The 27,094-nt window shown below is 40.7% G+C and overlaps 1 long non-coding RNA gene across 2 annotated transcripts; it reads right to left on the minus strand.

The window, feature by feature from the left end:
- Positions 1 to 836: 836 nt before the first annotated feature.
- On the minus strand, positions 837 to 27,078 carry LOC149248861 (uncharacterized). Of its 2 annotated transcripts, none has more exons than XR_016266705.1 (8): positions 26,363 to 27,078; positions 25,959 to 26,246; positions 25,501 to 25,710; positions 25,313 to 25,399; positions 24,352 to 24,484; positions 23,256 to 23,671; positions 1,059 to 1,213; positions 837 to 864 (listed from the first exon to the last, which is right to left on the minus strand). It is a non-coding gene; the product is annotated as an uncharacterized LOC149248861 (long non-coding RNA). The 2 variants fall into 2 exon arrangements; XR_016266704.1 differs by having other exon boundaries at positions 837 to 949.
- Positions 27,079 to 27,094: the final 16 nt, after the last annotated feature.

Below are 27,094 nucleotides of genomic sequence, written 5' to 3' on the forward strand. Positions count from 1 at the left end.
AGTATCTTGTCCATCCAAAAAAGAATCAATTTAATTTAAATTTCCTTGGAAGTTGACAGACCAAAGTGTAGCCAAATCTCAAATCTCTGTGTAGTACCATATCATCATCCAAAAAGAGTATCTTGTCCATCCACAAAAAGGATCTTGTCGTAAACTTGAGGTAAATACTAAATACAAGTAAAAATAATTTAACAGAGAGTTATTTTGAGTTTCGATACCTCAAATTTCCTTGGAAGTTGACAGACCAAAGTGTAGCCAAATCTCAAATCTGTGTAGTACCATATCATCGTCCAAAAAGAGTATCTTGTCCATCCAAAAAAGGATCTTGTCCAGCTTAGGTAAACTTGAGGTAACTACGAGTGAAAAAATAATTTAACAGAGAATTATTTTGAGTTCCGATACCTCAAATTGGAATCCTGCTGCCAAATTAGTTGGATGATCTACCTTAAAATAATATTCTCTCACGGTTACAGATTGGAAGCATGGATGATCTACCTTAAAATAATAATCCTTCACTGCTACAGATTGGAGGAAGTTTGCTGCCAAATTACTTGGATGATCTACTTTAAAATAACATTCCTTGATTGCTACAGATTCAAGCTGCCAAAAAACTGGCCAATATTCAAGCTGCCAAAAAACTGGCCAATATTCAAGCTGCCAAAGAACTGGCCAATAGGAAGAATTTAGGAAGAATTTAGCCATTTGAAATCATTGACTGTAGCTTTTTGCCTGGAAGGTTTTTATAAGCCCCAAAATTCTTCAATCTATCTGTTAGAAGATGAAAAACATGAGGAATAATATTCCTTCATTGTTGCAGATTCAAGCTGCCAAAGCACTGGACAATAGATTCAAACTGCCAAAGAACTGGACAATAGGAAGAATTTAGCCATTTGAAATCATGCCCCCAAAATTCACGACATCTTCATAGCTCTAAAATTCTTCAATCTATCTGTTAGAAGATGAAAAACATAAGGAATACGCTGAAAAACAATTGATATAAATTATATATCAATGGAAAAACAAAAAATGCAACAAGTTGCTACAATCAAAAGAAATACCTATTATACGCTGTTACATGGAAGATTCTTTTTGCCAATCCAGCTCCAGCTAAACTATGCATAGTTTCATTGTCATAAGCTTCATTGAAAGCCCAAAACTGTAATATCTTTTGCAAACGAGATTGGTTTGCATCTTTTTGAGGATTGTGATAGATCTGCGCAAGCATTGATCCCAACAGAGGTAACACCGTAAGAGCCTCAAGGTGATAAAGGGGATAAAGCAAGAACCTCATTGTCTAGCTCCTTTGGATTGATGCGGTGCAAATCACGGGCGAAATAGAACACAGTTAATGTTAATATTGGAACTATGCTTTATCATGAACAGAATAGAGCCATATACAGACCACAAAGTATTAATCTGAAGCAAAGCAAAATAGAGAAAAATACAAACCCCCCAGTGCTATTCCAAAGCCAAACTAAATAGTCAGTGCACCTATTAATGCACGTCAGCGTAACCATGATATCCTATTAATAAGGAAAACAACATCTTTGGCAAACACCCAAAATTTTGCAGCAATTTCAAAGTGCAGCAATCCCCCTTCTTCAGTATATATCATGGATAGTCAAGCCAACGATTTATTGGTTCACTCGCGAGATTGATCAAGATGTAACATGATGTTGACAACAATATAAAGAAGGGAGGCTTGCACAAGTGGTCACTGGAAGTTGTGATAGGTCCACGATGGTAAATAAATGTGGTCACTTGACCTCAATCCAACATGATCAAGGAGAAGGACTATGCACTTTCATGATAGGAAGGTTATCGTAACTCCAAGAGAGGGATCAGAAACAAGTTGTTCACCCCTACCATTATTAAATCACATTGTGGTGTAGGGGAGCCGGATGGAAGAATCGTAGCAAGTGCATGTGGATAAGTCATGTGGATAAGGTGTTGAGAACGGGGATAAGCAATAACTTCGCTGTTATCATGCATTTGTTGGTTTTGTTGCCTGCTTTAATCTCCTCGTTGTCTAGTTAAACTCTATTAAGTTTTAGTTGGTTTGTGTTGCTACGTTTTTGCTCATAGATATCGATGTTAATGCAAGCGTCCAGGGTAACAAGAACCTTATAAACAAGGAGGCTTGAACGAGTGGCTTCCAAAATTGGTCACCCGTCATTGTATAATAGGGAAAATATGTGTGGGAACACCACTCCAAACTAGCATGACGGAACAAGGTTAACGCGCATGCACCCTCATGATATATGATATGACAAGGATAGAACTTAACCCCAAGAGAAGGATCTGAAACAAATTGTTTCACCCTCTGCCAAAAATGAAGGCTAGAAATCACATTATTGAATACGGTAGCAGGATGGAAGAATCATACCCAGTGCAAGTAAATAAGGTGCTAGAATAGAGATAAAGCTATGGCTTCAATCTTCTAAAATATTTGTTTCTTTTGAGGCTCACTTTCATCTCCTCGCTATCGACTTAGAGGCCCTCTCTGGTTTTAGGCTTTAGTTGCTTTACGTTATCCAATGTCTCTCAGGCTTAGTTGGTTTACGACGTATGTTACCCAGTGTCTCTCAAGCTTTAGTTGGTTTATGTTACCCAATGACTACAAACATCAAACCAGCTATGGCCTACCCTAATAGGCCTCCCTTAGCTTCATCGGAACCAGTGAGGTTAAGCCAGCTAGTTCTAGGCCATGGCCTAGCCTAATAGGCCTCCCTTAGCCTTCACGGTTGCTACAGCGACACTAACCAGCTTCCTTTTCAACTCGGCCTGCCTTATTAACTGTGGCCTGAATCAACCTTAGTCTTCAGCCTCCTTTCCAACTCGGCCTGCCTTATCAGCTGTGGCCTGCATCAACCTCAGTCTTGGCCTCCTTCCTAAACACTCAGCCCTTCCTGCGGCCTTCTTTCACAGTTTTTAGCCCTCGGTTCTAGGTCTGCGGCCCTCTTCTTGCTGTCCAGGCCAACAACAAATCATGGCTCTCTTGATCAGACTTTGGCCTGCCTCAGATATGATATATCAGCCCTCAAACTACGAAAGCATATTTATGGCAGAAATGCGCAATTACAGACCGGACACACATATCTCATTCATGATTGAATCATTCAGGAAATAGTCATTACATATCTCATTCATTCACCGTAATTACATATATAATGAATGAATGGCCGCATTTTCGGCATTCGAATGGATTTCTCGCTCATCCATCATATGGTGAGGGTGGATCGGTCCTCCTGATCTAGTTAGAACAAACCTCGAATCACTTGCTCCCACTGTGGCCTACTCCTTCACTAACCAAAACACAAACTCGGCCTTCTCCTATGCTTGTTGCTTCTTCTCTAGGGCTACCTATGGCTTCTTTGCTTGCCTGGGCTAAGTCCTTCTAGCTTCCTCTCTTACAAGTGAAGTCCTTCTCACTTGTGATGCTAAAGCCTCTCCCTTAGCTTATATTTATATTTTTCCCATAGGTGACTTACGAGCCCTCTTTGTCCTTCAAGAGATCCCACTTCACCACTCAACAACAAATTAAAATATAAAATTACTTTTCATGGGTTCCAAGCCCATTCCTTTGGGCCAAACCCCCAAACTTTGGGTGTCTTTCCCACAAGCATTCTTTTTGTGGATTTTCTCTACTTAGAAATACCTTCCAAGCTACCCAAATTTTGGAAGACCTTCCAAGCTACCCAAATTTCAACACTCTTATTGTGGGTTTTCTCTACTCAGAAATACCTTCCAAACTACCCAAATTTCAACACTCCCTCTTAGTGAGGAAAGTGTTTCCACCACTAGCTAGAAGTGACCTTGCCTTTGAATCTGATCCGTGACCACATTCTTATTTTCGAAGACACATTCTTATTTTCGAAGATACCATACTCCTAGAAATCTCCAACTCTGTGACTTTTCCTTGCATGGCCATGACTTTCCTTATATGTGCCACGTCTTCTCTTTGCATTATCACATACTCCTAGAAATCTCCAACTCCATGACTTTTCCTTGCATGGCCATGACTTTCCTTACATGTGACACGTCTTCTCTTTGCATGATCATGAATTTCCTTACATGGTTCATGACTATCCTTGCATGTACCATGACTTTCCTTGCTTGCACCATGACTATTCTTGCATGGTCTACGACTTTCCTTGCACGTACCACAATTATCCTTGCATGGTTCGTGACTTTCCTTGCATGACCTAGAAGACTCTACTCTCTTGCTTGAACATGAAGGTTAGACTTCCACTGGGTGGCCAACTCTCCTTTGTCGTCTCTCTCTGAAGCCAAACTCCCTTTGAGCCTACACAATTGTCCCTTGGCACAAATTGCTTTCCCTCTCAGGAAGTGTTGCAACTGAACTTGTGTCCTTTCAAGGTCAATCCTTAGCTACAGTTGAACACTAGGCCTAGTCTACTCTAGGTCACCGCAACTCAACTTTGCAAGTGTCCTCATCATCATGGGTCAAACACCTAATATGCACATGGCTCTACTGTTGGATGTGCAACTTTGCAACCCAATGAAGAAATCATCTCGCAATCATCTTGCCATCCACATGAATCTATCTCGTCCAAGCCAAAGCACATGAATTGTCTCAACATACTTTGACAAGTCAACAGAAGTCGATCCAACGACCTGCCACACAACATACAACTTGCCACACAACATACTGTTGTGCACAGAGTACTCCACCAACCCACCAGAACTTGTTGGATTTCCACGACACTCAAGAATCTTGTTTAGGTCTTAAAATATCTTACACAAACACACTCAAATGCACAACACGTATACTTTGTAGAGCAGAATATACAACATCAATGAATCAACTAATGCACATGAAAATTTTTAACTTTTTCAAACCCACTACTTGTCATATTACAATCTAGAATGCAACAGTAGTAGGGCTCTCGTACCAAGGATCATGGCCCTTACATACAGCCCTAATACAAGGACACAACTAGGGCTTGGTGTCGATCACTTTGACAACCAATTTACACTGAACAAGAAAACACTTGACCTACTTGCTAATGGAGGCCACGCTCAGCCCTTTTATTCCACGTCCTGAGCACATTTGGCAGGTCCTCTTGCCTCCCAATTGTTGATCACTCCATCCAGCCACTATCAATGAATGCAACTCCTTTTGTGTCACTGAACTTTGGCTCATGGATTTGGCCACTAGTAGCTCTACTGCTCCATTAGGATGACTGCTCATTGGATCTTCTGGAACTGCCCTTACTTCACTAAAGTTTGTCCATCTGCAACTTCTGAACTAGGGCTCATAGATCTGCCTCCTAACAGCTCATTGACTCCTTTCATGAACGTGTACTTGAGGTCTGCATCCTGCACTGTTCACAACTTCGTTTGTGAACAGTGCTCACTCTTCCAAATTTGCCCACTTGTCAACCTTCTTGTCACCTTAGAGTGTTGATCCTAGGGCCTACACATCTCTGCCCCATATTTGTGACAAATTAGCCTCTTCTGTCACTGTTTAGGGCCAATAAACTGCCCACACACAATCACTCCTTGATTGATCTAGGGCTACAAATACTTTTCCTTCAATTCTGCAATTTGTTCCTCAAATTGCACAGATCGACTGTTGCTCATGATCTATGAGCAGGCTTCCATAAACCCTTATTTCCACTCAATCCATCAACCCTCTTCTTTGTTCCTTCTCCTCTGCTTTAGTTCACCCTTAAAATGTTTCGACCTCACAAAGGACAAGCACATACACAAGACTTGTGTATACACCAGTGGCCCTGATCTTAGGAATACACCAGCAAAACTAGCTTCTCCTTTAGGGTCTCAGCCCTTCCCTCCAAATCTGAACTAAGGCTTCACAAACTCAAACTACTTGATAGAGAAACATGGTTGCGACATCACTGGAATAGCCCCAATCTAAGACCTGCAACTTTTGTCCTAAACTCTTTAGGACAACCCTCCATCACTTGGCATTGGATCAATCACGGGAGCCAAATCAACCATACCTTTCCTAAGACGCCTTGTTGTACCATCTTAGAGTCGTGTTATGCATTTCTCTGATTTTTCCGACCTCTTTTAGGGCACCTATTCCAGCTACAGGTGTGCCCCAAACTCGGCCTCTAATACTGTTTGTACCAATGCCAAAACCCCTCTCACAAACCCCTTTTATCTTTGTGTTGATGTCTTTACTTGTGCAACCCTACTCCTGCATTAGATCAGCTATCTCGGCCTTCTCTGCAGCCAAATCTATGAGGATTTTGTACCAACATATGTAAAGATATACACTTCCAATTTCAACCTACAAATCTCCTAACTCGTTCAGATCAAATCTTGGAAGAAGAACTCCAACCTTGGCCTCCTTTAGCTTCCAACTAACTATTATTGGTTTGCGGCTCTTCAGACTTGGCCTCCTTCTCATCATCGAATGCCCTTGATGTACAAACTCAGCCTTACTTGCAGCCCATGCTTAGCCTTCAACTTGGCCTTTCCTTAGACTACATCTCTCCTAGCCTCATGATCAAATGAGCTCCTCCCACTTGATTCTCTAGCCTTCCCTTAGGCCTCCGTAAATAGCTCTTCCTTAGGCCTCTTAAAATCCCTCTAGGTCTTGGGGTTTTGTCCTCTTAGACCTTGGGAAATATTAATTTTCCTTTTAATTTCTTTTTAGATTTTAAACATCCCCCTCTACTTGTGTTATTTGCCCACAAAGCCTTTTGTGACCAAACTTCTCACAAACCCAACTCCTAGGCTTGTGGAGTACCTCCCAAGCTACACAATTCAACAGAATTACCATCCTGCCTCGTCACCAAACTAGTCAAGACCACATCTCCATGTTCTTTGTTGAACCTTTTGTTCCATGTCTAGCCAACTCACTTGGCAACACTATTGCTTTTTGCAAGTCTCACAACTTCCTCCTCAAGCTGACACTTGTGCGCACTTTGATCTAGCTGCCCTTCAAAGTAGCTCTCATACCATGTTGGAATTTCCATGCACCTAGGTTTGGTCTATGCCCTAGCTAGGAACACTGTTAAATTTGGACAACTAGGTCCAAACTCCATGTTTTGATGCTCAGATTAAGAGGCTAATATTTTTGTTGGATTCCTCTTTCTGAGAGGTGTAAAATCCATATAAAAATAGTCTTAATCCGATGAGCAGAACTTATATTTTGAATTTATTATTCTTAATAAATTATATGTGCAAGGTTAGCCAGTTTTGTAATGTAGGCTCACATGCCCAACAGATGTGTCACACACCCTCATTGATGGATATATATACAGGAAAAGTTGGAGAGAATTTGATCACAACACAACTCACATCTTCCTCTCTCATCCTAAAAAGTACGAGCTACTTGGAGGACGAATTTCAGCCACACGTGGGAAGGACGAAGAGGATTTTTCTGCTGCTAGGGTTTCTGCCGCTAGGGTTTCGCAAAAGTTTGACCAGCGTTGAATTTGGTCAACGCTTGGTCCAAACAAGCTGAAAAGTTGTGGGAGGTTCGATTTTTGAAGGCCGTACTATCTGGCACAAAAATCGAGGTCAAAGGGTTGACCGTTTTGCTACAGCGTTGACTTTTAGCTTGCTGCCCCTGCGTTGACTTTTCAGGACAGCGTTGACTTTTGTAGAACTGACTTGGGTTGACTCATCTACTGGTTGGAGGGTTGTTGTGACACATGCTGGGCTGGCTGACCAAAGGAGACTTTGATGGTTGAAGCATCCTGTTGACCGTCGAAACGAACACATACATTTTTCTTGTTTCTGATTTGTCTTCTGTAAGATCTGCTTATATGTTCTATCTGCATTTTGCTTATCTACTTGTATGATTGCTGTGAGAAAAGTGAAATTGCTCTTAGCATAGAACATCTTCAAAACTTTACATGGTATCAGAGGTGAGGTGAAGACAAACTCTATCTATAGCAATCATCATCGAAGGAAATGGATTCCTCTAAGCTTGAATTCAGGGAGAATGACAAGCTGACTGGAAGTGATGACTTCCATGCCTGGAAGATGTTATTAGATCTCAAATTAGAAGATCATGATCTCCTAGATCATGTGACAGGGAAGATTCAAGAACCTCCATCAAATGCCTCTGCTGCTGTTAAACACAAGTATAAGAAGGGAGAAATCAGAGCAAAGCTGCTGATCAGGGAATCCATAAATAAGAGTCTGGTTGCCTTACATATCTGAACTAGGCACATCCAAGGAGATGTATGACAAACTGATACTTATGTTCCGAGTAAACAATGTGAACCAAGTGCTATTCCTCAAGAACAAGTTGAAGAATATGAAGAAGGGCCGAGACGAGTCTATTCAAACTTTCTTTATGAAGTTGACCGAAACCAGGAACAATCTGCTAGCTATTGGGGAGACAATAACTGATCGTGAGATGGTTCTCACCGCACTTGGAGGACTTCCATATGAATGGCAAGTATTCACAACTACCATTCTCAACAATAATACCATCCCTAACTTTGATGAGCTTCTGTCTAGATGTATGCAAGAAGAAACAAGGATGAAGCAATTTGATAATGAAAGAAATGCTGCCTATGTTGCTCATTCCCGAAAGAAGAACTCTGGTGGTTCCAAGGACAAAGGAAGGACTAAGACTCAAAAGAAGAAGGGTAAATGTTTCACCTGCCATAGGACTGGACACTATGCTAGAGAATGCCCCTTCCAGAAGAATTCTCCCGATAGTGACGACAACAACAACAACCGAAGGAATGGGAATCGAAGAAATGACAAATCCAAAGGAAAGAGGAAGGCTCACTTTGAAGGAAACAATCCACCTTCTAAAAGGACCAGAAATACCAGGTATGAGGAGTCTAATGTTGTTAATAAAAGAAATGAGTATATTCTAATATCTGCTCTCTCAGCTGCATCTCCGCCCGACACTATGGATGTCTGGCTAATCGATAGTGGTGCCTCAAGACACATCACCGGATTCAAGGAAGCACTTTCTGACATGGTTGAAAGGGATACTAATCTAGAAATTATCCTTGGGGATAATGCCACTTATCCTGTGAAAGGGACCGGGACTGTGACCCTCCACTTGTCTCAAGGACAAGTCCTCCATCTACAAGATGTACTCTATGTACCCAAATTGAAGAAAAACCTTGTGTTTGTATCTGCCATGGAAGACAAAGGTTTCAATGTAACTTTCTCTGATGGAAAGGTACTCATGTGGAAGAAGAGCTTCAAGGAAGCTATCTCAATTGGTTTTAGAGTTGGTACACTCTACCAGGTTGGAGGGAGTCCGTTGGGAGCTATGACTTGTGATACTATCCGTCAAACCGAACTATGGCACCGAAGATTTGGACACCTTCATTACAAGGCTCTTCCCGAAGCAAGGAAGGTGGTGACAGGGATGCCTGATTTTGGAAATAATCATAAAGGTGTATGTAAGGGTTGTGCTGAAGGAAAACATACAAGGGGACCTTTCCCCTCAAGTGTCACAAAGACATCTGAGATATTGCAACTGGTCCATTCTGATCTTTCCGGTATGTTGCCTGTAACATCCCTGGGGGGATGTTCTTACTATATGACATTTACTGATGACTTCTCTCGCAAAACCTGGATATACTTCTTGAAGAAGAAGGATGAGGCTTTCATGTGGTTCCGTACCTTCAAAGCCTTGGTGGAAAATATGACCGGAAAGAAGATCAAGATTTTGTGGACTGACAATGGCACTGAATATGAGTCAAATGAGTTCAAAGACTTTTGCAGAGAAGCTGGCATTAAGAGGGAGACTACCACTGCATATACTCCTGAGCAGAATGGTGTTGCTGAACGCAAGAATAGGACTATTGTGGAAGCTGCCCGTGCCATGCTATGTGACCAGGGTCTTCCAAAGTTTCTGTGGGGAGAAGCTGCAAATACTGTTGTGTACATTCAAAACCGATGCCCTCATTCCGCTTTGGACTCCAAAACTCCCGACGAGGTTTTCTCTGGTAAGAAACCTGATGTCTCACATTTTAGAATTTTTGGATGTCCTGTCTATTTTCATGTGCCGAAAGAAAAGAGAAGTAAGCTGGATGCTACTGGGAAGAAAGGAATGTTTGTGGGCTACAGTGAGACTTCTAAGGCATATAGAGTCTATGTACCTGGTCAAAGGGAAGTAGAGATAAGCCATGATGTCACTTTTGACGAAGATACTTCCCTGAAGAAAGTAGTAGATCTTCCTAGATCTGAAGAAAACCATGAAGAAAGACCTGGAAATCTAGAAGAACCCTAGGATGAGACTATGCCTGATGTTGAAGGGCCAATGGACCCTATTGATCCTTCCCCTTCTCTAGGAAAGAGGCCATCATGGCTCAGGGACACCCTCGAAGATGCTGAGGGTCATGCTGCCCCAAGGGGAACATTCCGAGAAAGCAAGAAGCCGTGTAGATACCAAGGGTATCTAGCTGCCATGAGTACTATTATACAATCTGAACCTGGATCTTTTGAGGAAGCCATCAAGCATCAAGTCTGGAAGGATGCTATGCATGAAGAATATGAGGCTATTATGAAGAATGATGTCTGGGATGTGGTCCCGAGACCGAAGGACAAATCTGTTGTCACCGCTAAATGGCTCTACAAGATTAAACATGGATCTGATGGGAGTGCTGAAAAGTTTAAGGCAAGATTTGTTGCCCGTGGCTTCTCTCAAAAGGAAGGAATTGACTATGACGATATATTTGCACCTGTGGCTCGATATACCACCATCCGATCCATCATAGCCCTTGCTGCTACGCAAGGATGGAGTCTTCATCAGATGGATGTCAAGACCGCTTTTCTGCATGGTGCAATAAAGGAAGAGGTGTATGTAGAACAACCTCTGGGATTTGAAGTTCAAGATCGAGACACTTATGTCTGCAGGTTGAAGAAAGCCCTCTATGGGTTAAAGCAAGCACCCAGAGCTTGGTATGAGAGGATGGATAGTTACTTGATGAAGTTGGGCTTCACTCGAAGCAATGCTGATCCAAACCTTTACTTTAAGGTTGAGGAAGGAAAGCCTCTCATTCTAGTGCTGTATGTGGACGACCTCTTCTTGACAGGTGATGACCCTCTCATTCATCAATGTAAGAGGGAGCTTGCTGCTGAGTTCGAGATGAAAGACCTAGGACTGATGCACTATTTCCTAGGCCTGGAGGTCTGGCAGAGACCTGGAGAGATTTTCCTTTCTCAAGGAAAGTATATTGTGAAGCTTCTGGAAAGATTTGGGATGGTGGACTGTAAGTCCGTGTCGACACCAATGGAACTCAACTTTAAGAAGTTGAGTGGCAGCGCTGCAGGGCCTATCTTGGCCAATCCTACTGAGTATCGTCAACTCATAGGAGCTTTGATGTTCTTAGTGAACACCCGTCCGGACCTATGTTTTGCAGTGAATACTTTGAGTCAACAGATGGTTGAGCCTCATCATTTTCACTGGGTTGGTGCCAAGAATCTTTTGAGATATCTTCGGGGCACGATAAACCATGGGCTGAGATACACTGCCGGGAGTGTGATACTCCGGGGATGTACTGATGCCGATTGGGCTGGCAGTGTGGTGGATCGTAAGAGCACATCTGGATGCCGTTTCAATCTTGGTTCTGCTTCGATCTCATGGATGAGCAGGAAGCAGAAGTCGGTGGCTTTGAGCACCGCGGAGGCCGAATACATTGTTGCTAGTATGGCCTGTTGTGAAGCAGTTTGGTTGAGGAAGCTCTTTAGTGAGCTGTTCCAACATGTGCTAGATACCACTGTAATACTCTGTGATAATCAGAGTGGGATTCGTATGATTGAGAATCCTGTGTCCCACGACCGATCCAAGCATATTGATATCAGGTACCACTTTATCCGGGATATGGTACAGCGAGGCGCCGTAAGGCTCGATCATATAGGAACTGATGAGCAGGTCGCGGATATTCTCACTAAGCCCCTGGGGAAGGTCAAGTTCCTAACCTTCCGTGAGAGTCTTGGTGTCGTGGAAAGACCCTATGATGTGGGTCATGTTGGACGATGAGCTCTGGGAGCTCTGGGGGGCTTTGGGGATAGCTTCTCGGAGCTATAAGCACTCATAATGCTTCTACCCCACCCTTGTGATTATTGAGCTGGTTCGCCACTCATTTAATATGTGCCCCGTATGCATTCTACCCATTGAGTTCAGGGCTCATGGGAAGTACCTCTCATTTGGTCAATGAGGTGTGGAAAAGCTAGAGACTATTAGCAAAGATTGATGGACGCATCAGAGATTGCCGTACTCTCTATCTAGGATGGCATGGTCCAACCACTTGATCTGGGATCAAGATTTGTGAGGTCTGGGACCTCTGGACTGATTATGTCAGTCAGGGAATGATGTCTTTGTGACTGACCCACTTCTGTTCTGAAATAAAGAAGCCAGCAAAGCAAGTTTCGGCGGGATGACTCACGATGTTAATTGCACTAATAGATGGAGTTCTCCCTAGTTGAGAGGGAGTGTTAAATTTGGACAACTAAGTCCAAACTCCATGTTCTGATGCTCAGATTAAGAGGCTAATATTTTTGTTGGATTCCTCTTTCTGAGAGGTGTAAAATCCATATAAAAATAGTCTTAATCCGATGAGCAGAACTTATATTTTGAATTTATTATTCTTAATAAATTATATGTGCAAGGTCAGCCAGTTTTGTAATGTAGGCTCACATGCCCAACAGATGTGTCACACACCCTCATTGATGGATATATATACAGGAAAAGTTGGAGAGAATTTGATCACAACACAACTCACATCTTCCTCTCTCATCCTAAAAAGTACGAGCTACCTGGAGGACGAATTTCAGCCACACGTGGGAAGGACGAAGAGGATTTTTCTGCTGCTAGGGTTTCGCAGAAGTTTGACCAGCGTTGACTTTGGTCAACGCTTGGTCCAAACAAGCTGAAAACTTGTGGGAGGTTCATTTTTGAAGGCCGTACTACCTGGCACAAAAATCGAGGTCAAAGGGTTGACCGTTTTGCTACAGCGTTGACTTTTAGCTTGCTGCCCCTGCGTTGACTTTTCAGGACAGCGTTGACTTTTGTAGAACTGACTTGGGTTGACTCATCTACTGGTTGGAGGGTTGTTGTGACACATGCTGGGCTGGCTGACCAAAGGAGACTTTGCTGGTTGAAGCATCCTGTTGACCGCCGAAACGAACACATACATTTTTCTTGTTTCTGATTTGTCTTCTGTAAGATCTGCTTATATGTTCTATCTGCATTTTGCTTATCTACTTGTATGATTGCTGTGAGAAAAGTGAAATTGCTCTTAGCATAGAACATCTTCAAAACTTTACAAACACAAACACACTAGTAGCTCCCAACATTAAACGAATTTTCACAACAGAATATAACAGTAAACATATCAATAACAATACACAATATTTATGGCCCAAAGCACGTTCCTTATGAGTCTTTTAATAAGAAAACCTTAGGGCTCCTGTACCAAGAATCATGACACTTTACAAACACCAATGTAAAGCTAATATACACAGTCAATCCTTTGACCAATCCAACTAGGGTTGAGCCCTACTCCATCAGACTCTCATTTGCCTAACAAATAAATACAATCAGTTGTCCTTCGCCTACAAAAATTCAACTAGCAAGAACTTGACTCACCTTGGCTTGTTCCTTTAGCCCACAGTCATCATACAAGCCTTGTTGTACCTTTTTTCAGCCCTAACAATCCTTCGGTAAGCCTCCAACCTCTATCAACTCTCCTTTGTTGCTTAAGCCAAACCTAAACCTGCTGTGAGTGCCCTTCTTCAACAACGACTTGTTCCTTTAGGCCTTAGCCTTGCCCTAACTAGGTTGCGGCCAGCTCTAACACCACTTGTAGCCTTCCACAACAGCCATGGCCTCCTTTGTTTTGTCCCAAGCCTACACCACTTGTAGCCTTCCACAACAACCATGGCCTCCTTTGTTTTGTCCCAAGCCTAAGGTTCTAGGCTGCAGCCCTACCCTAAAAGACCTCCCTTAGCCCTCACTGTTGCTACAGCAACACTAACCAACTTCCTTTTCAACTTGGCCTACCCTTATTAGTTATGGTCTGCATCAACCTCAGTCTCGGCCTCCTTCCTAGACACTCGGCACTTCCTGCAACCTTTTCTCAGTCTTTAGCCCTCAGTTCTAGGTCTACAACGCTCTTCTTTCTATCCAGACCAACAACAAAACTCGACTCTCTTGATCAGACTTTGGCCCTCCTTAGATTTGTTATACCAACCCTCAAACTAGGGCACAGTCCTCCTAATCTAGCTAGAACAAACTTCAAATCACTTGCTCCAACTACGGCCTACTCCTTTACTAACCAAAACACAAACTCGACCTCCTTTTATGCTTGTTACTTCTTCTCTAGGGTTGCTTACAACTCCTTTGCTTGCCTAGGCTAAGTCCTTCTAGCGTCCTCTCTTACAAGTGAAGTCCTCCTCACTTGTGATACTAAGTCTCTCCATTGGCTTATATTTATACTCTTTCCATAGGTGACTTAGGAGCCCTCTTTGTCATTCCAGAGACCACACTTCACCACTCAACAACAAAAATTAAAATATAAAATTACTTTCCATGGGTTCCAAGCCCATTCCTTTGGTCAAAATCCCAAACTTTGGGTGTCTTGCCCACAAGCTTTCTTTTTGTGGGTTCTCTCCACTCAAAATACCTTTCGAGCTTACCCAAATTTCAACACTCCCTCTTAGTGAGGAAGGAATTTCGACCACTGCCTAGAAGTGGCCCTACCTCTAAATCTAATCTGCAACCACGTCCTTCTAGAAGACCTGGATCTTTGAAGATACCATACTCCTAGAAATCTCCATCTTCATGACTTTTCCTTGCATGTGCCACGTCTTCTCTTTGCATGATCATGACTTTCCTTGCATAATTCATGACTATCCTTGCATGTACCATGATTTTCCTTGTGTGCACCACAACCGCCTTTGCATACTTTATGACTTTCCTTGCATGTACCACAATTGTCCTTACATGGGTCATGACTTTCCTTGCATAACCTGGAAGACTCCACTCTCTCGCTTGAACCTGAAGGTTAGACTTCCACTAGGCAGCTGACTCTCCTTTGCAGTCTCCCTCTGAAGCCAGACTCCCTCCAAGCCTACACAAATCCCCTTGGCTCACTTTGCTTTCCCTCCCAGAAAGTGTTGCAACTGAACTTGTGTCCTTTCAAGGTCAGTTCCGAGTTGTGGTTGAACACTATGCCTAGTCTACTTTAGACCACCGCAACTCAACTCTACGAGTGTCTTCATCCTCCTACGTCAAACACCTCATATGCACATGGCTCCACTATTCGATGTGCAACTCTACAACCCAATGAAGAAATTATCTCGCCATCCACACAAATCTATCTCGTCCAAGCCATAGTACTGCTTACCAAGGCACTTGAACTATCTCAACATACTTTGACATATCAGCAACCTGCCACACAACATAGTATTGTACATCGAGTTCTCCACCGATCCATGAAACTTGGCATCTTGCCTAGTCACCAAAGTAGTAAATACCACATCACCATGTTCTCTATTGAACCTTTTGTTCCATGTCTAGCTAACTCACTTGGGAACATTGTTGCTTTCTGCAACAGTCTCACAGCTCCCTCCTAGAGCTAACACATGTGCACACTCTAATCTAGTTGCCCTTCAGAGTAGCTCTAATACAATGTTAGAATTTCCACGCACCCATAGGTTTGGTCTATGCCCTAACTAGGAACACAAACACACTAGAAGTGTCGAACAACAGCAACTTTGCATGGAAGAATATAATAGAAACATATCAATGATAGTAACACGATATTTATGGCCCAAAACGTGTTCATTATTAGTCCTTCAATAAGAAAACATTAGGGCTCCCATACTAGGGATCATGGCCCTTGACAAACCCCAGTAAAAAGCTAATATAAACAGTCAATCCTTTGACCAATCTAACTAGGGTTGAGGCTTAGTCCATCCCAACAAATAAATACAATAAATTGTCCTTCGCCTACAAAAATACAACCATTAAGAACTTGAGTCACCTACGCTTGTTCCTTTAACACATAGTCATCATAAAAACCTTGTTGTACCTTTCTATCATCTGTACTAGGCCTTTGGTAGGCCTCCAACCTCTGTCATCCCTATCCAGATCTCTGCCAGCTCTATCCAGACTTCTGCCAGCTCTATCCAGACTTCTGTCAGCTCTCATTTCCTGTTCTAGCCAGCCCTAAACCTACTACAAGTGCCCTTCTTCAACAACGGCTTGTTCCTTTAGGCTTCGGCCTTGCCCTAACCAAAACCAAGTTGCAACCAGTTCTAACACCATTTGCATCCTTCTACAACAACCTTGGCCTCCTTTGTTTTGTTCTCGACTTAGGGTTCTAGGCTACAACCTTTCCTAACAAGCCTCCCTTAACCCTCACTGCTGCTACAACAACACTAACCAGCCTCCTTTTCAACTTGTCCTCCCCTTATTTTCTACAACCTGCATCAACCTTAGTCTCAACCTCCTTCCTAAACACTCAGCCCTTCATGTAGCCTTCTTTCGCAATCTTCAACCCTTGGTTCTAGGTTTGCGTCCCTCTTCTTGCTATCCATACCAACAACAAAACTTGACTCTCTTGATCAAACTTCGGCCCTCCTCAGATTTACTATACAATCACTCAAACTAGGGCTTGATCCTCCTTATCTAGCTAGAACAAACCTCTGATCACTTGCTCTAGCGGCGGCCTACTCCTTTACTAACCATAACACAAACTCGGCGTCCTCCTATGCTTGTTGTTGCTTCTCTAGGTTTGCTTGCCACTCCTTTGATTGCCTAGGCTAAGTCCTTCTAGCCTCCTCTCTTACAAGTGAAGTCCTCCTCACTTGTGATACTAAACCTATCCATTGGCTTATATTTATACTTTTCCCCTAGGTGACTTAGGAACCCTCTTTGTCCTTCAAGAGAACCCACTTCACCACTCAACAACAAATCTCCATAACCCATGGAGAGGCTAGAATACATGAGATCTCCATAACCCATAAATCATTTCTAAAAATGAGATAGCTTAATCAGATTATTAATCTACTTTTTAATGTTTCCTAAGCCTTAAACTTAGGAAAAATGGTTAATTAATCTGAATTAATTAAGTCAAGGTGAGAATTCTCTAGAAACTCACACGGATCGATCCAGAAATGATTTAAGTCATCGATTAAGATATAATCTTGGTCTTTGGAGTCCCAACAAGAAGATATAAGAAGGGATCAATGTGGTGATGGAGAGAAGACACTTGAGCAGTAGTTCCTTGTGCAGATCAAGCTAGCAGCGGTAGAGTTCAAGCCAGAGAGGGACGCAGTGTCAGTGAGTGGCAGGGACACTGATCCAGAGGAATATTTCCAGATCCGGAGAGGCAGTAGCAAGAGGCCGAGTTATCTAGGAACGTGTGAGTGTGTAGGAAGGCGCATGCAGGAATGTCTTTGCCAAATTTTCTTGTTGTGGATTGCCAGTTTTCGACATCCAGATTATACTCAAAATTTCATTGTTGCATAATAATAAACACCCTCACTGTTGCACCGATTTTCCCACATTGGGTTTTTCCTAGGGACATTGTCCAAAAATAACTATGTAAAATTTATGTGTGTGTCCAAAAATAACTATGTAAAATTTATGTGTGCGCTAGATTTTCTCAGTTTCCAACGCTATTTTCTTTCGCAGTTTATTTGTGAAATCAGTGTGAATTATTTGGTATTTGCCATAGATGACAACAGATAAATTGTTAAATAAATTAACAATTAGAAAGATAATTTTCAGTTGCTATGATAGATGAAATTTTCACATGGTATCAGAGTGTGAGTGATCAGTCGGGAAGCTCAAAAGCGAAGGAGGTAATTTCGTTGTTCAGTGGGAGCAGCAGGCCGAAATTCTCAGAAGTTGCGCAGTACCCAGACAGGCAGGCCAAATTACTGGGGCTAGGGTTCGATTTTCAGTTGCAGGTTTGCAGAAAAGTTGAGTTGCCCGGGATAGTGATTCCAACAATCAGAGGGAGCAGCAACAACTCAAATTTTCACTTACTGGGGCTAGGGTTCGATTTTCAGTTGCAGGTTTGCAGAAAAGTTGAGTTGCCCGGGATAGTGATTCCAGCGATCAGAGGGAGCAGCAACAGCTCAGATTTTCACTAAGCAAATTTCTGCTTGGATACAAAGGGTTTTGCAACAGTTTGCAGTTGCAAAATCAGCATCAGGTGGAAGAGAAAAGCACACACAGCAGAGGTAAGATTTCTCTTAGGGAACTTCAACTTTCAGAAGATTGATTTTCCCAGTTGCAGATTGGCAATCGCTGTGAGCAAATCTTCTCACTCTAGAAGGAAGTGCGAGTAGCAGATTCAATAGGCAAGCAAAGGAAGAGGGATATTTCCAAATCCAGCCTCTAGTTTTGAGTTTCCAAATTTTGTAGCTCTGCAGGGATGTTCATACGAGATTGCCAAAGGAGGTTGTGCAACCAAAAAGCAGATATGGGGAGCAGATCGACTTCCAGTTGTCGGAGGCAGGCAGATGCCAGAGGAAGTGCAAGTTGCAAAGAAAGGAAGGGTCCCAGCCAGGGACTAGGCTTGAAAGGAGATATTGGAGCACCAGATCCAGGAGGAGTATAAGACTCCAGTGTGCCATAATGGGCAGGGTCCAATGCAGTTGCCACAAGGATAAGGAGATCAGTGAGATCAATTCTGGATTGTTGCAGTGGGACAATCACCTTTGCTACAGGAGCCCACAATATCATAGTAGCAGGTTCAGTGTCAGCAAATGCAATCTGTCATTAGACAATTGCAAGTCTAGTTGCAGTCAGTACCTGGGAGACAGTTGTAGAGCTAGATGCAGTGACAAAGGCAGTGTGAATTGCCTAGTTGCAGTATGTAGGTGCAGTTCCAGCCATAAGGTTCACAGTGCAGAACTTCGCAGTCCAGTTTCTAGTGCGAGTTGCCAAGACGGAGCAGGGAGATGGAGACTCATAGGGAGTCTAGTTTCAGAAGGAGAAACCCTATGGAAGCTAGTACTTCAAGATCTGGGGAGATCAAACTTATTATTGCAATAGTTGCAACAGCAGTGTGGAAGCAGCAACAGAGCAGTAGCAGCAACAGTATGAATAGATCAATTTTTTCTATGATGGAAGCCATACCTCCAAGAGTGAGGTGGGGTGACATCAATGTTTTTAAAACCGGAACTGATGACCGGACTGGTCCACCTAATGAACCGGTTTACCAACCAGAAACAGTCTAACCGGGACTGGTTTGGTCTAAACAAACCGGTTTTAGAAAAATACATTAAATAATTAACTTTTAATGAAAAAAACTATTTTTAAGATTTAAAACCATGATTCCAAGCCAATAGAGACAAAATATGCAAAGATTGCTCATTTATATACCATGTAAAGGTGAATATTATCAAAATGGCACCGAGTGCAATACATATCATCGACAAAATACATAAGCAATGAGGCTCTAAACGGTCTCTAGAGTGCAAAAACAAAGCCTACAAGCTATGGGGCCAATGGCCTACTACAAGACTCAAGTCTACATATATGATAATAGTGATCAACATTATCACTTGAAACTTCTCATGAGACTCGTGATCAAACTCAGTTGGTTGAGTCTCGAATCCCAAACTTTGCAGTCACAAACTTCTCTATTGGTTAAGTGACTTGAGTCTCAAACTTCTGAAGGTATTCTGCCCTAATATGCCCTATTATTTCATTTGGTGCTCCACATGGCTTTACATGGCCTCCTATCCCAGCCAAGTGTTGCTTGAACCTGTTAATACCCCCTCCTTCAATGGATTTTTGGCAATATTTGCAGATCATTTTGCCATCAATCCTATCACAATGAGCCCATGCAGTATCTCTAGCTTTTGGAGGCATGATGACTACTACTTAGCCTAAACTCTATTGTTCCACTACTCCAAGAAAACTCAACACTCTCCAAGCTCCCAAGCAAACTCACAAACACTCCAAATGAGATGTGTGAGACAAATGAGAGGGAGAAGGGCCTCTTAAAAGCTTGGAGAGGGTGTTTTTGGAGGGAAAGGACCCTTACTTTCCCTCCAAAAACACTAAACCACCTTGGATAAGTTGTTGTGTGGGTCCTCCGCGCGTATGGTAAGTAACCAGCCGGTTTGACCACAAATTGGCGGGTTCTGTCCTAAACCAGCCCGTTAGGACTGGTTAGGGCCCATTTCTCGCCATCCAGCCTCCTAAATCAAGTTTTTGCTCTGGTTCCAACCGGTGGGCCTGCTAACCAGCCGGTTAGACCGGTAACCAGTTAGCTAGGCCGGTTTTTAAAACTATGGGCGACATGGAGTTGTAGTCTAGAACTGCAAAGATTGGGCAGGATCCTTGAGGTGTCCTCCTCATGGATCATTACCTTGCTACGAGGGCCCACAGTATTCAGTAGCAAGATGGATCAATGTCAGTGATGAAGCCAGATTCCTAGTGATAGTTGCAGACTAGTGGCAGTCAAATTCTGAGGAGCGCAGTGCAGTGTTGACAATAGAGCAGGTGTCTCAGTGCAGAGTTAGCAGCATCACAGATTCTTCAGTGACAGTGCAGAGGCTAGTAGTAGTCATGACTCGGAAGACAGATGTATCATACTAAACACAGTTGATTCAGTATTTTGGATGCTTCTCAGTTACAGTAGTTGCAGTTGCAAAAACAACAGATGAGAGGAAGTTGCAGTGCAGATGCAGGGTTGGCAGCGGTATGGCAGTGGCAACAGCTGCACGGATGCAGCATCCATTGCGCAGTAGTTAGTGGGCAATATGACCAGACATCAGCAGTGTGACAAGAGATGATATAAAGACAGAGTGTTGTGGCAAGATGTGCAACACTAACACAGTCCTCACTAAGAGGGAGTGTTAGTTTTTGTAGCATTGGATGTGTTCTAGTCACGAAACTTGGTTGAGAGGCTAGAATACATGAAATCTCCATAACCCAAAAATCGTTTCTAGAAATTCCACCTAAAGATGGCTTAATTAGATTATTAAGCTACTTTTAATGTTTCATGAGTCTAAACTTAGGGAAACTAGTTAATTAATCATTATTAATTAAGTCAAGGTAACAATTCTCTAAACTCTCACACCACATCGATCCATAAATGATCTGAGCCATTGGAGTCCCAACAAGATGATATAAGAAGGGATCGATGAGGTGATGGAGGAGACACTTGAGCAGCGGTTCCTTGTGCAGATCGAGTTAGCAACAGTAGAGTTCGAGCGAGAGAGGTATGCAGTGTCAATGAGGGGCAGGGACAGTGATCCAAAAGAAGATTTCGGATTTGGAGAGGCAATAGCAAGAGGCTGAGTTATTCCTAGGAATGCGAGTGCAGGAACGCGAGTTCAGGCAGCGCAAGTGTTAGGGTTGCTTAGGGAATATCTTTGCCAAATTTTCTTGTTGTGGATTGTCAATTTTCAGCATCTAGAATTTCATTGTTGCATAATAATAAAAACCCTCACTGTTGCACCAATTTCTCCACATTGGGTCTTTCCGAGGACATTTGTCCAAAAATAAATGTGTAAAATTTGTGTGCGCTAGATTTTCTTTGTGCGGTGATAAATGAAATTTTCATAGAACAAGGATCAGAATGAATAACTAAACAAAATTTTATGCTTTATGGCTTTTGTTAAAAGCAGTAGCAAACCATAAGGTGTGAAAAGGCTTCAGATACTTGGAGAATCCAAAATTATTTTAGAGTGGGGTAAGTAGCAGACATAACCTTCAAAATTTGTGTCCAAGTCCCACCATGAGCAGAATTCATTTTTTGAAAAGTAATTTGTATGAAATCTTCATTTGTATATATAGGGAATTCAGCCAAAATGTTGATATTTTATGAAAAGGCTTCACTTGGAACTCCAAAATTATTTTAGAGTGGGGTAAGTGGCAGACATAACCTTCAAAATTTGTGTCCAAGTCCCACCATGAGTAGAATTCATTGTTTGAAAAGTAATTTGAATGAAATCTTCATTCGTATATATAGGGAATTCAGCCAAAATGTTGATATTTTATCAAAAGAGAATTCAATGTTTGAAAAGTAATCTGTATGAAATGTTCATTCGTATATATAAGGAATTCAGCCAAAAAGTTGATATTTTATCTAAAGAGGCTATCTCAATTCAAGAAGGAACATTTATCAAACAAGAGATAAAGGACAACATTCCCTTGCCTTGCTAGGGATACATAAAATTCTCTTTTGATGTTCTCTTAGGTTTAGTTTGCTTAAGGTCATTCAAGGATGAAAACTAGAATGTTTTTATGTTAGATCTATTTGGAGTAGTCGAAAGTTAAGCAATAATTCTCTTTTGATGTTCTCTTAGGTTTAGTTTGCTTAAGGTCATTCAAGGATGAAAACTAGAATGTTTTTATGTTAGCTCTATTTGGAGTAGTCGAAAGTTAAGCAATAGCATGGTCGAAAATTGGGTTTTAAAAGGGTAAGATTGTTTTGAATGGGGTAGTTGAGTGGAACATAGGTGAATAGCTAGTTGAAGTACAGAAAATTCTTTTTTGATGTTATTTTATGTTTAGGCTGCTTAAGGTCATTCAAGGATGAAAATTGGGTTTTAAAAGGGTAAGATTGTTTTGAATGGGGTAGTTGAGTGGAACATAGGTGAATAGCTAGTTGAAGTACAGAAAATTCTTTTTTGATGTTATTTTATGTTTAGGCTGCTTAAGGTCATTCAAGGATGAAAACTAGAATATTATTGTATCAGCTCAATTTGGACTAGTCAGTAGTTAAGCAATGGTGTGGTTGAAAAAGGGTGAGATTGTAAATTCTCCTAATGGGGGTAATTGAGTGGAACATGGGAGGAAAAGCTAGTCGAAGTGTATTTGATTTCTTCTCTGAAATATTAATAAAATTATTTATTTGCAGAAAGGAAATGATTTTTTTGCAAAAAGGATAAGAAACGAAATAGGGTTAGAAATTTTATTTTAACCATCCATATCGATGAACTCTACTCAATTCTAGGCAATTTTTGTTAATGCATAGAGATTCCAATTATTATCTTTTACCCACATTGCCTCTAAATTTAAACAAACACTTGATATAATATATTGGTATAGACAGTGACAGTCGGTAGATGAGGAGGCAAAAATACTTCTTTTTTTTTTGGATTTTTGACAGGATGATCGACAAAACAACATTTTTTTTGGACTGTTTTGGGCTGAAAGTTTTGATCTTTCTCAGCCCAGTTTTTTATATATCTGTACTTTTTATATATCTGTTCGGAGAAAATAATTATCAAACAATTAAAATGACATGGAACCATAAAATCATGTAACAGAAAATGAGTAAATTCCCCATACATACCTCCTTCACCTTCGGTGTGTTTTTAGCACTAAACCCAAAATATGGGTAGTTAAGGCCCACCTCCTTCACCTTTTCCTTCGCCTTCTGTGTGTTTTTAGCACTAAAAACCAAAATATAGGTAGTTAAGGCCCACCTTAGTTTTGCCACCAACGGAACCCAAAACAAAAACTATTCCCAAAGATAAGAAAAAAATTCAGAAAAAATAAATAAATAAATACTAAACCACAAATTAGCATGGCCATGCTCACAAATACAAAAAGACACCAAGAAACAATAAAAAAAACACCAATGGTAAAAAATACGAACAACAATAACAAAAAACAACAAAAATAACAAAAAGAAAATGAACAAATAGAAATAACAGATAGACCCTGCTCTTCAACCCTAAAAAGGGTCCATGGCCAACCAAGATCACCCTGCACATCAAAATAGATAAGTATTAAATAGAGACTAAAATATTTGATAAGAGATCTTAGATATATACAATCTTATGAGTAATCTTATGCAAGTACATCCTACGCCAACAATAAAAACCATAAATCGTAAGAGAGAACCATTATATTTTAAACCAAGATTATTTCATAGCAGATCATAAATTTATTTTGCACAAAAATATAGCTCACCTTTGCCACTTCCTATGTAAATAACAAAAATCAGAACCATTATATTTTAAACAAAGATTATTTCATAGCAGATCATAAATTGTTTTTGCACAAAATTATAGCTCACCTTTGCCACATCCTATGTAAACAACAAAAATCATAAGAGGAAGCAGAACGATTATATTTTTCCTATTTAAACAACAAAAATGATTATTTCATAGCACATCATAAATTGTTTTTGCACAAAAAATCATAAGAGGAAGCAGAACGATTATATTTTTCCAATTTAAACAACAAAAATCAGAACCATTATATTTTAAACAAAGATTATTTCATAGCATATCATAAATTGTTTTTGCACAAAAATATAGCTCACCTTTGCCACATCCTATGCAAACAACAAAAATTATAAGAGGAAGCAGAACGATTATATTTTAAATGGAAAATATTTTATAGCAGACCATAAATTGATTTTGGACGAAAATATAACTCACCTTTGCCTCTACCTCTACATAATAGATTTTAGCAGTGAACCACCACATAATATTGAAATTTACCAAACACACATGCAACGATGTATACACTTCTGCTTTTGCCCTCACCCACTTAATGGCTCCGCATCAAACCCTATATCCACAAAATATGACTCATTAGGACAAGCCTTAATTTCAACAACCATTCGACTCAGCAAAATCAAAGCATATAACATTAAATAGATACCACCAGCCTAGATCCATCTTAACTCCGGATCTGCGGATCTACCAAGCGCTGAGAGGGATAGATCCATCTTAACTCCGGATCTACGAATCTACCAAGCGCTGAGAGGGATCAAATCTCTTGTTCACTCTAAAAGAGGTTTGCATCTCAAGAAATAAATTTGATCCCTCTTGGCGCTTGGTAGATCCGGAGTTGCGCTTAGTATATTTGAAGTTAAGACGGATCTAGACTGGTTTAATTTTCTCCTTTAAATAGATTATATTTCACATGAACTGCATGGGTTCTCATAAACCCGAAGCTCAAAAACCACAGGTAACTTGACTTTTCAAGTTACCATTATTATTTTAGTTTAAAATTATTTCTATTTTAACATAGTTCTTTTTAATTTATTTTAACCAAGTAAAAATGTTTAACATAGGTTTATTTTTATTTTTATTTGGCTGAGTAAAAATGTTTACAAGATATTACATTACGTTGCAACATCTCTACCATATTAGGTTGGAGAGCGCCTTTCGACACAAAAATATATAATGAGAAGTCTTAAAAACGCCAAAAATATCACGAGAAATATCCAAAAAACAAATATCATGAGAAATATCCAAAATCAAGGAAAATCTATTGCAAAGGCTAAAAATCACAAATCCTAAACAGAAAAGGAGGTAGAAGAAGCATTTTATTTGAATCGAGGAATATTTATTCGCATAACATACATTGGTTTTGAAGCAAAACAGAACTCACCATTTTCCTTTACGTCTACTCACTAGCCCACATCTCTCTCACACAAAGAGATTTCAATGGTTTCATCAGCAATCCACCTTCCTTTACCTGCAATACATTTCCTTAAAAATTTAAGGAAGCACATGATATAATAATGTAACAACGAATGAGTTAAGTTCAACTAACATGAAACCATGCATGCAACATACCTCCTACTCCTTATCCTTCTCGCTCATTGTACCTGTAAAATATGCTTCATTCCTAAACCCACAATATGAGTCCTTGTCAATAAATGTAGAACTCGCCCTCGACCTGAACTTTGCTGCATTGCCCCATATCCCTCTCAAACAAGGATATTTGAGCAATGCCATCAATGCTTTTCCATCTACCTTTACCACCCCATTGCACTAATAAGATGTCTTCACCGCATAAACCCAACAAAAATGAAAACAAAAAAAAATATTAAATAAAGATTAGAAAATAATATGAGAAATATTAAAAACCCAACAAAAATGAAAACAAAAAAAAAAATATTAAATAAAGATTAGAAAATAATATGAGAAATATTAAAAAAAAACTAAAAGATATTATGTGAAATTCTAAACAAAAAACTTTTGAATAATAATATGTAAAATTACATCATATGTAGAGATCAAAGTTCACAAACCAGGTATAGTTAAGAAGGGAGGAGAACCATTGTATTTAAACAAATATAATGGAGGATTTCATGGACGAACACACATGGTGCAAGTAAATACAATGGAGGATTTCATGGAGGAACACACATGGTGCAAGTAAATACAACGGAGGATTTCATGGACGAACACACACGGGCCTTGCACCAGAGCATAACTCATCCTCTGCCTTTGCATTTTCTTTAGAGCGCCATATCTTTCTCAAACAAAAATATTCAGTGCTTTCATCAACGCTCCACCTCCCTTTACCTGCAATCACTCTAAATTTAAACGAACACACAAAATATAGTTATGATATAACAAACATGTAACAAACAGGTAAATTTTGTAACCATAACATTATGTTGTAACAAACAGTTAAATTCCCCATACATACTTTGTCCGCCGTTTTTCCCTTCTTCGTTGTCTCAATTGCTGAGATAGAACAGAGACTTTAAAACTAGCTCAATGAACTCAACCCTGCAATGTCCAAATCCCAAATAGCTCGAAGATCCACATTTGCACTTTTGGGTACACCCTTTAAGTATCATTTCCATATTCAAAAAATGGTGATCAGTTTTAAATTCTTGTTAATATGGATTCATTTCTACCATGTAACAAATGTGATAGAAAAACAGCAAGGGAAAAAAGGTACTCTCCGTTGAATTTTTGCTGGACTTTCTTCAATCTGTGAACGATCTGCATTCACATGTAATTCTCACTTATGGCCCAGCTCATACACCATACAATAAGAGTTGATGTTTGACAAATTTATAGAATAAATGGATCCCGGTCCAATACAAGTAAGAACTTAAAAATGGTGAATCAAACTTACAACCAAGAACATATTTGCCTCAACATCTTTGTGTTCAGCTCCTCCTCCGACTCCTTTCAAGCCTGTCACCAGTGTTTCATTATTTGAAGCATTACGCTGCTGAAGTGACTTCAATCTAACATCCTTGGAATTTCATCCTTAAAATTTTGCATGAGATCCTCAAAGGAGATGCCAATTTGTCTTGGAGGATTAGCTTGTTGAGCACTCTTTTGTTCTTCATCTCTGCTATTGGTAAATGCCCACAGACAAAATATTGCTTCTGTCAGCATCAGTCCCTCACACAAGTCTAAGGTG

This window comes from Pinus tabuliformis, chromosome 7 (genome assembly GCF_031772625.1).
Source record: "Pinus tabuliformis cultivar Carrire ecotype Pingquan chromosome 7, CPIR1, whole genome shotgun sequence".
Classification (NCBI taxonomy): Eukaryota; Viridiplantae; Streptophyta; class Pinopsida; order Pinales; family Pinaceae; genus Pinus; species Pinus tabuliformis.